Source organism: Alligator sinensis, unplaced genomic scaffold (genome assembly GCF_000455745.1).
Source record: "Alligator sinensis unplaced genomic scaffold, ASM45574v1 scaffold46_1, whole genome shotgun sequence".
NCBI lineage: Eukaryota > Metazoa > Chordata > Crocodylia > Alligatoridae > Alligator > Alligator sinensis.
The window spans coordinates 1,874,957-1,884,523 of NW_005841907.1; the positions used below are offsets into that span (position 1 = coordinate 1,874,957).

The 9,567-nt window shown below is 40.2% G+C and overlaps 1 long non-coding RNA gene across 1 annotated transcript; it reads right to left on the reverse strand.

The window, feature by feature from the left end:
* Positions 1-213: 213 nt before the first annotated feature.
* Positions 214-9,230, reverse strand: LOC106721898. The gene is made up of 3 exons (XR_001357622.1): positions 9,172-9,230; positions 7,063-7,073; positions 214-239 (listed from the first exon to the last, which is right to left on the reverse strand). It is a non-coding gene; the product is annotated as an uncharacterized LOC106721898 (long non-coding RNA).
* Between the last annotated feature and the right edge of the window lie 337 nt (positions 9,231-9,567).

The following is a 9,567-nucleotide window of genomic DNA, read 5'->3' on the forward strand; positions in this document are numbered from 1 at the left end:
ACTGTGTTGGTGGCCCTGGGACAGTGTGGTGGGGCTAGGCAGGTGGTCAACAGCAGCCAGCAACCGGTGCAGTGGGCCAGCAAGGCCAGAACAGTGGCCAGCAGTGTGGGGCATTGGGCATTGCTGCCAAGGGCAGGGACTGGAGCCATGGCACAGGGAGGCAGAGACTGTGGCATGAGTGCTGCTGCATGCTGCAGGGTTCCCTGCATGCTTGGTGGCAATCACTAGCCTCTTGGTACCTTGAGGTATGTAGAAAAAAAAATATAAAGCTGTGTCTATGTCTGAATCATTGAATCTCTCCAAATTGATTTGGAGTCTTCCATTTCGATTTGGAGAGATTAATTCAATTCGGATTCAGAGATTTGCCTGTCAAATCAGGCCAAATCTCCTCCGAATCAAATCCGCAACCAAAGCTTTGCACAGCCCTAATATGTAGATGTCTACTCAGAATTATTTACTCATGAGTAGTTTACTCGCAAGTAAACTGGTCTCATATCAAATGCATGTGTAGATACACCCAGTGGCCACATCTACATGAGAAACTTACTTCACAGTAGCTCATTACTACTGTGCAGTAGTGTCACTGGGCATGAACCATGATGCAATGCTACTGCACAGCAGTAACAAGCTACTGCACAGCAGTAATGGGCTACTGTGCAGTAAGCATCACTAGGCAACTGTGTCAGGATGCTACTGTAAAGTAATGCCAGTTACTGTGCAACCATTTAGTGCTTGGTTATGCAAGTACTAAATGACTGTGCAGTAACAACTGTACAGTGGGCACCTTCTGTAGACATGCCCAGTACATGCTAAAACACTGCTCAAAGGTGTGTTTATGGAGTACCTGTGCTAAAACTTGCAGTAGTTTAAAAAAAATAAATAAATGATAACACGCATTAGTTCTAGTTGAACTAAGTTTATGGGTACTATATGCATATTGATTCAGCCATGTTTAATTTCAAGGTTATTGTTTTCAATTTTGTTCCTCATTTCCATGTGCTCAGGAAGATCCAAGTCTGACAGTAAGGATCGGGAGAAGGGGCTGCCAGGGTGAAATGTAGGGGAGGAAGCAGAGAGCAAAGGGGCTACCTGACCCCTGAGATTTATTTTCCCTGCTAGAGCAGACAAATTCAAAGTAAATATCAAATAATTTAATTCTATACTTGGAAATGTATAACAAATTTATACATTTTCCTTATATAAGATATAATTTTTGGGGGGGTTGTCTTATAATCAGTGTCATCATCTATTTGAGTAAATGTGGTATATTAAATCATAGTTAAATAGACATTTATTTCATTTCTAAACAAAGCATCACAAAAAACTATCCTCAATCAAAATTAATGCAGAAGGCAAAGTGAAGTGTGTGTGTATGTATATATAGAGGTTTTTTACATATTATTTTTTAATCTATGGAATTTTTTTGTAGATTTTTAAAGTTTACATAGAATTTAAGTGTGTAGATAATTTTTTTTTAAATCTATGGAATTTTTAAACGTGTGTGTGTGTGTATGTATGTATATATAAGTTTACTACATATTTTTTTTATCTATGTAATTTTAAAGATGCAGCTTCCCTTCATAGAGACTGAAGCTACACAACTCCACTATCATGTGTTATAAATTTGGAAAAATGTTGATATTTTTCTAAGAGATGACAGAACCCAAAAAACTGATTTCAATTATTTACTCTGCACCCTACTTTTATAATACTTAGTACTTTTTTGTTTGTTTTGTTTTTTGTTTGTACACGAAATGACTTCATGAAATAAGGTAACATAAGTGATAATTTATAAGAATATCATAATGTCCCCGAGATAAAACAGATTTTTTAAACTGATTTAATTCTGTTTATTCTGTATACAATTCTTTAAAGATCACCTAATACTTTGAAAAGTTTCTCTTTGAGGAGCTGAATTTAATTGTGTGTGTATTCAAAAGGCAATTATATGCAGCTACCTGATTAAATGTTCATTCACATAATGATTAAAAGTGTCTTATGATGACAGTCATAGTATGTCAGGTTTATAACTGTATGATTATCAACCACTGATTATGGAAGTGAATGTCTGTAATAGGAGTAAGTTTGCAGCTGCACTTATTATAAACTAATACTGATCAGACATTACAATAATTATTTTGTTGTGTCAGATACATATTTGAAAAGAAAGAATGTATTTTCAGCACTTCATTTATCTGCTGACAAGACAAAATTTACTGAGAAAAGTACCAGAATTTTTGCATTATTAAGTAGATTAATGATATACATTATTTGCATTATATATTGTACCCTCAAGTGGGAATCAGTCAGCATGAATGTTTTTGGAGATAAGCAGATGCATAAATATTTAAAAATATATTTTCTTCTTTGTATTAAATGTCAATAATACTATTAGAGAAAGAAGCTATCTTCAGAGAAAGAACATAAACATTATAGTATAAGCACATAGTTAAAAATATGAACTGTGAGACATTTCAGCAAAAGGTAAAATAGGATTTATACTTAATTTTGTACAAAAAAGAATGTCTATACATGTTTTTGCCTAGTTTATATTAGTGGTATCAGTGTATTAGATGCAGCATGGTGCTTAGCACTTAGTAACCCTCATAAAACAATCTGATCTCTGATCTGAGGAATTTACAAGCTAAGGCCCTGGTCACATATTCACCATAGTACATGCAGGTGAACGTTTAACCTGTTGAATTCAGTTTCCATGGACAATAAACTGTGGTCTAGAATTGGTGGATAATAAATGTGGCCAAGAGAACCAGACAGTGCTTTAAGTACTGATCACCAGGGATGCTAGTTTTCTCTGATAAAAAAAAAAAAACAAAAAAAATAATCCTCAATTTTTAGATTCTAAAAAGTAACCCCCAAATCACATTCTTCTGTAATTAAAGTGAAACGCCATTACTGATAGAGATTCTGGGGGCTGATACTGATAGCCAAATTTTAAGGACGCATATCAGCTGATCCTGATCTGATTTCCAATACACAGCCCGGCATCTTGAAGAGCAGTGTCTGGCTGGTAAGTCTATTGCAGTGAAAGGGGAGAGGGAAGGGAAAGGGTATGGGGGACAGATTGAGGCCCCTGCAGTGGGGCTGGAGCAGGGGTTGGGGCAGGCACTGCCTAGCTGGGGTAGGGTGGGACATGGGATGGCACCATGGCTTGTCTGGGGGCATGGGGAAAGGGGGGCAGCTCCTGTCAGTGCATGCACCCTGGGAAGCCATGGGGGGGCATGTGTCCTGGATCTGTGTGGGGCAGGGCGGGTTGCTTCGGGCTAGTGTGGCAATGTGTCAGGCTCTTCCCAGTAGGGGAATGGCCTGAGATGTGCTTGGGGTGTGCAATGGTGACACTAGGAGAGAAGCTATAAGGGTGGGGGCTGCAGCAACTCCAAATTTCACCGTAGCACCCCCAACCTCCCCTCCCAGCACCACTGCCTACCCCAAGTGCAGCTCGGCCCAGCCTCCACCAGGAAGAGCCTAGTGCATGCCCAGCCCCAGTCTGCAGCAGCAGCCCACCCACACCCCTCACAGATCTGGGGGCAAACACCCTCCCCCATGCCCTGCAGCTCTGTCCCATGCCCCACCCCACCCTAGCTGGGTAGTACCTGCCCCAGTCCCCGCCCCAGGCCCAGTCCCACTCCCTCCCTCACCACAGGGGCCTCAATCTGCTTCCCCCATGCCCCTTCCCTCCCCCTTCCCTTTCAACACAGACTTACCAGCTGGACACAGCTCTTCAAGCTGCCAGGCTGTGCTCCTCACTGCCTAGGTTCTGTGCTGCAGCTGTGCACATGCACAGGTCATTTATTGGCCAAATTATCAGCCATATCAGGCCAAAAAAGCCGATTTCCAATACAGCCAATTTTCTTTATATTGGTGCTGAATTGATATCGGACTGATGAATTGGTGCACCTCTAATCCCATCTGTCTGTCTGTCTTTTTGTGGTGTTTCCTGACTGATCATATAATGTGATCTACTCATGTAGCACCTGAAGCTATTTTGGATAAGAATCTGGGCTGGATTCTGTTCCTTTTTCTGTTTAGTGGATTAGAGAGATTTGTACTAAGGTGTTCTGACATTACTGGATATTTCTCCCACTTGCAAAAATATAGGATTTTCACTAAAGTGGCAGAATAGTTTCTTGACATCATTAAATGTTAGCCATAAAAAAAATAGTGTTACTGAATGGAACTGGCAAGGAAGGGAATTCAGATCCATAAACTAATCAGTAAGACTCAAAATGAAGATTTTTGATTGATCGCCAAGACAGTTCTAATTAAATAACAGGCTAGAAATGGCTTTCAACTGCTGTTTTCACTCTTGAAAAATGGAGAGATATGCAACAATCTTTGACATAAATCATTGTATTTTTAGTGATCTCTCATTATAAGAACACAGAAGGACTGATCGATTGCCAGTCAATAGAAAGTTACTATCTGCCAACACTCAAAGAATACTTCCCTTTTTGAGGGTTAGATCTCCCTAATAGCAAGACCACTTAATTATTATACTGATAATTAGAATTTGGCCTCTATTGAACTGGTATAAGCAGCATTAGCAATTTGATTCCAGTTTCTATTTTAATTTTGGTATTTTTCTAGACCAATCTGTTGAATGATTTTAAGTAATTTTTTCAATGGAGAATAAAGTACTACACATAGGACCATTATTTCACTTAAACATGTATAAATCTGAAACATTTCTACTGATTTGCTTCAATGTAATTGACATCAAAGCCTGGTATATTGGATCTTTTTACATAAATATATATAGCAACTGCCATGGGGCTTATGTTCACATGACATATTCTTGGTTTTTCTTCCCATAAACACTGAATGGCCTAGATAGCTAGTCATTCCACTCCATGAGTGCTAATTTTCCATTCTTTTTTATGTGGGTAGATTTACAGTTCTAATGAACTAGGGAAATTGTCAACGAATGGGAATAGAATGGTTTTAATAGTTGCCTTCACTGTGAATAGAACTACTTACCCTTAAATTAAGTGTGTAATTATTATGTCTTATCTAAACAATCTTTTGGTTTAACCTTGAGGATACTAATTAGGATGATGCTTAAAAAGATGTACTTGCCAGCTAACTTGATGAAGCAGCTTTAATTCATTATTTTGTCCTTAAACAAATACTGAGGATCTCTGGCTTTAAGAGTTATTGTCCCAACTACAAGCATGATGATGGGTATTGAAAACTACAGCCAGCTGTTGAGTTGCAATTCTGGATGGTTAGTGTAAATTGCTAGCACTATTGAGGTCAATGCTATTGTTCCAGAAAGAAACTACCTTTTCTGAAAGGCAATGGAATTAGTAGTTCAACCGAGTAATTTAACAAAAAGAAAAAGAAAAAGAAAAAAAAAAAATCATTGCTAATATTCAATTGCCTGGGTAGCTTTGTACTTAGAAAGAATGTGGTTTTTATTGTCATTACATGTAAAGAGGAAGATGCCAAGTTACATTTAGTAATATATGTCCTGTAAGGATTTTAAATGTTACCAATAAGAAGACTAATATGAAGAAAATTGCTCTCCTTTCAAAGCTTTTTTAACAATAATGCCCTACACATACTGCTTTTCATTTCTACAACTCTGTTCAGATTTAAAAGAATCTCCAATAATGTAACAATCTATTTTTCATTTCATTGCAAATGTACTAAGTAATTGGCAGGCAGTGAACTCCAAATAACAATTAACAAGAACATGCAAAGAAACAGTATATTCCTTTCACCTAATGAAAGCATTGAACACCAGAAGTATGTAAGAACATATTGACTCTAATGTTAGGGTAGGCTCTTTGAACACATGCATTTGCATTCCCTGATCAAACTTCATTAAAACAGCCTTTCTGGTTTCTCTCTTAATAATGGTGAACATTCACGGACACCAAGTCAATATTTTGAGGAAGATTAGAAGACAAATCACATGGCTTTTACTTCCAAGACAGCATCCAATTTTGACCTATAATCATAAGACTTGACTAATTTGAATCTGGGACAATGTCAAGGTATGTGAAAAGTGTGCAAACCTCATGAAGGCTGCTTCAATCAATTATTTTTATAAAAACTAACCTCACTATAACAAAAAAAAATTAAGTAAAGAAAGAAAGGCAACAACAACCACTAAAAATGTTAATATTTTAAAATTATATTTCAAGGCCCATATCCCACAAGTTGTTTTTGGTTTGCAGAGCCCAGTGCTTGTGTGAAGGTGTGTTGACATGGGCATCACTTCCTTGGCAGTCTGATTCATTATAATTAGTTACCCCTTTTATAAAACCCCAATCCAATCAAGCAGAAAGAAATATGTTACCATGGAAGCGACTAATGCTGTGTCCACATGAAAATCTGGGGAACATAATTTGGTGTGCCTCAACACATGCAGCATTAAAAATTCTCTTCATGCCTACACGCAACTGAGCAAGTGTGTTAACCTGGTAAAATGAATCTTAAAGCCAAAAATAACAGGAATATCATTTTCCAAAATACACTTTCCTTATTCTAAAATATAGAATTAGACAGCTGAAGATCACACAAACTTAAAAAGCAAGTACAGCTTGAAGAAAAGATTTGTGTTTATATGTGAGTGGTGAGATACAAAGTGGAATTGACAGACAGAATCTGTGAGAATGTTTTAGCACTTCAGCAGCAAGAAATGGCTGATAAAAGAGACCAAATAACAAGATCCCTATTTAGGTATTGCTCTGTAGCCTATCACCTAGATGAACAGCCATCTTTTACTGCCAATAGAATGTCTTGGGAGAGTTAGGGGCCTAAAGAAGATATTTTCCTAAATCTGACATTTAAGCAGGGAGCACCCTGAGATACCCTGTATTTCACTTCTGGTTAACAGTGACTGCACTAGTCCCCCCCCCAACTTTTACTTACAGGCTCAGCTTTGAGTGGTCCAATGAAGTTAGGCACATAAGCAAGATCAACTGATTAGGAAATTCATGTTCTAGGTAAGCCAAAATGATTGTCTTCCTTCACAGTCAGCATCACACTTAAATTTGTCCTATGTTACCTTGTGTCCTTTGATGCCCCTTCACTTACCAGCAGGGATCCTGGTTTAAAAAAAAAAAAAAAAAAAAAAAAAAAAAAAAAAAAAAAAAGAAAAGAAAAATTCCCAATGTTCAAATTAAAAAAAGTAACCCCAAACCCCCATTTCTCCATGATCAAAATGAAACACCATTATACATTAGTAGTATTTCATTCTGATCATGGAAAAATCGGGGCTTGGGGTTACTTTTTTAATCCAAAAATTGGGGATTTTTTTTTTTTTTAAATCAGCGAAAACCAGAACCCTGCTTATCAGAACAGGTTAGGGAGATAATTGATAAGCAGGGATCCTGGTTTTCTCTGATAAAAAAAATCCCCAATTTTTGGATATAAAGAAGTTAATCCAAAAATCCATATTTTCCATTATTATAATGAATATATATATATATGACATTTCATTTTAATCACTGGAAAATATGGATGGGGGGGGCAGGTTCATCTGCAAATTGGGAATTTTTTTTTTTTTTTTTTTTTTTTAAAATCAGAGAAAACCAGGATCCCTGTTGATAACTATGCTTAGAGCTTTCCTTCTGGATTTAGGTTCTTCTGAGAAGTAAGCATTCCCAAATGGTTTAATGGTGAAGTTATGCATTATACTTTGGATATACTAAGGGCGCTTAAAAAGCAAGCACCCCCACTTTAAAGATTGTTAACTCAGGCTGTGCTTTTTGAGCACCTCAAAGTTATGCCACTTCATGCGACCATAAACTCTAGGCCATGCTACCTGGCTCATATATGGGGAACTTCAGTCTAGTCCATGGAAATAAAATCAATAACTTTCAATCTTTCAACATCCCAGGATGTACCAGTGTGACAGGGCACCCTGGGGCTGGGTCTCACATCAGCCCACCCACCTGTCTATGGTGGTCTGCCCTGTCTCTCTGGCCATGGCTTGATCTAATAACTTGATTTAATAAACAGAAGGCTGTCCATTTTACCACCCTGATGCCAGCGGCGTTATACATATGGCTCCAACCTCCTCTTATCGTGTCCCATGCCTTGCATATGGTATCATAAGTTCTTAATGATTCTGGCCCCACAATGAGTCTGGACCCCAACTAGATGCCTCCTAATCAAGCAGTCTACTCTGCCCTCATTCTGGACTATCAAGCTCCCTGAACCCTCCTCCCCCTCAACAGTGGCCCCCTCTCTGGGACCCTTGGCTACACAGGCCCTGGCCCGGTCTCTAGGCCAGTCAGAACCCTAAGCCCCCTGCCTCTAGGTGTCCTTCATGGTGGGCACCCTGGTCCTTTTGACACTTCTGGTCTTGGCCCCAGCATTGACCATCAAGGGTCCCTCTGGTCAGGTCTCTGAGCAACAATCCCACTCCATCTCAAATAGGTCCACTTTCTTGGGCCCTTCCAAACACAGGCCTTATACCTCTTTGGTCTCAGGTCTCCAATGACAATGTCTAGACCAAGGGTAGACAATGTTTTTTGGCCGGAGTGCCAAAAAAAGCCACAATATCTATCTTGGAAGGTGCTAGAGTGCCGACATGCCAGATCCCAGAGCAGCTGTTTGCAGCCTCCCAGCTGCAACTGACCCACAGAGCCTGGCCTGTTTGCAGCAGGGCTTGCAACCTCCCAGCTACCTGCTGGGAGCAGCCTGGGCTCCAGGGCTGGAAGCATCTGCTTAAAGCCTGGGCTGGTGGTGGTGTGCCAAGAAAAATGGCCTTACATGCCATGCATGTCTGGGGTTGCAGGCACCTAGTCTAGACCCTCTGTTTGTTCCTATTCTGGGTCACTCTCTGCCCCCTCCCTGAGGCTTCTCTTTCTTCCCCTTTACTGGGGCCACCAGGGTCTTTTCTCATTTTGGCTTGTCCTGAGCCCTCCTCTCTGCAAACTACAGGCATTCAGTCCATGCAGCTTAGGTGTCCAGAGCTGCTCCCCCTCTATGCATCTGCTCTCAATTGACCAGATGATGAGGCTGGGGTTATCAGGCACCCCTACCCACTTTTCACCAGGGAGGTAACTAGTCTGGCATTTCTGGGGGACTGTCCCACCACAGAGAGCCCCAACAGATCACCCTTCCCCAGCAAGGTGCAGTTTTCGGTTGCATGCAGGACCAGGAGCCTCCTACCATCCCTGTAGCTCCTGCCCTTACCTCCAAGGTGTTCCTGAGCAGCTGCTCAGCTGGGTGTTGTCTTTCTGGTTGCCTGTAGGAAACTGCTGCCTCTGCCCCATGGGCCTAGCTTTAAAATGGCTGCCTCATCAGAGCTGCCCTGCACCTGCCAGGTGTTCCCAGCCCATAAAGTGGCAGGCACCAAAGGCGCTCTGCCATAACCAGTCCCAGCTTCTCCCTCCCCTATCTACAGCTAGATAGAGCACAGGTGTCCTGACTCCTAGGCATATTCATACTCCTACTCATGAGCCCTGTAGTGGCAAGTTAAAGCTGTGCAAGTAAAAATCAGTATTAATTCTTAACACACCACTGCTAATAGCAGGTGCATTTATATGTGAACTTATGGTACATGAATAACTCATGAAACTTAATTGCTCC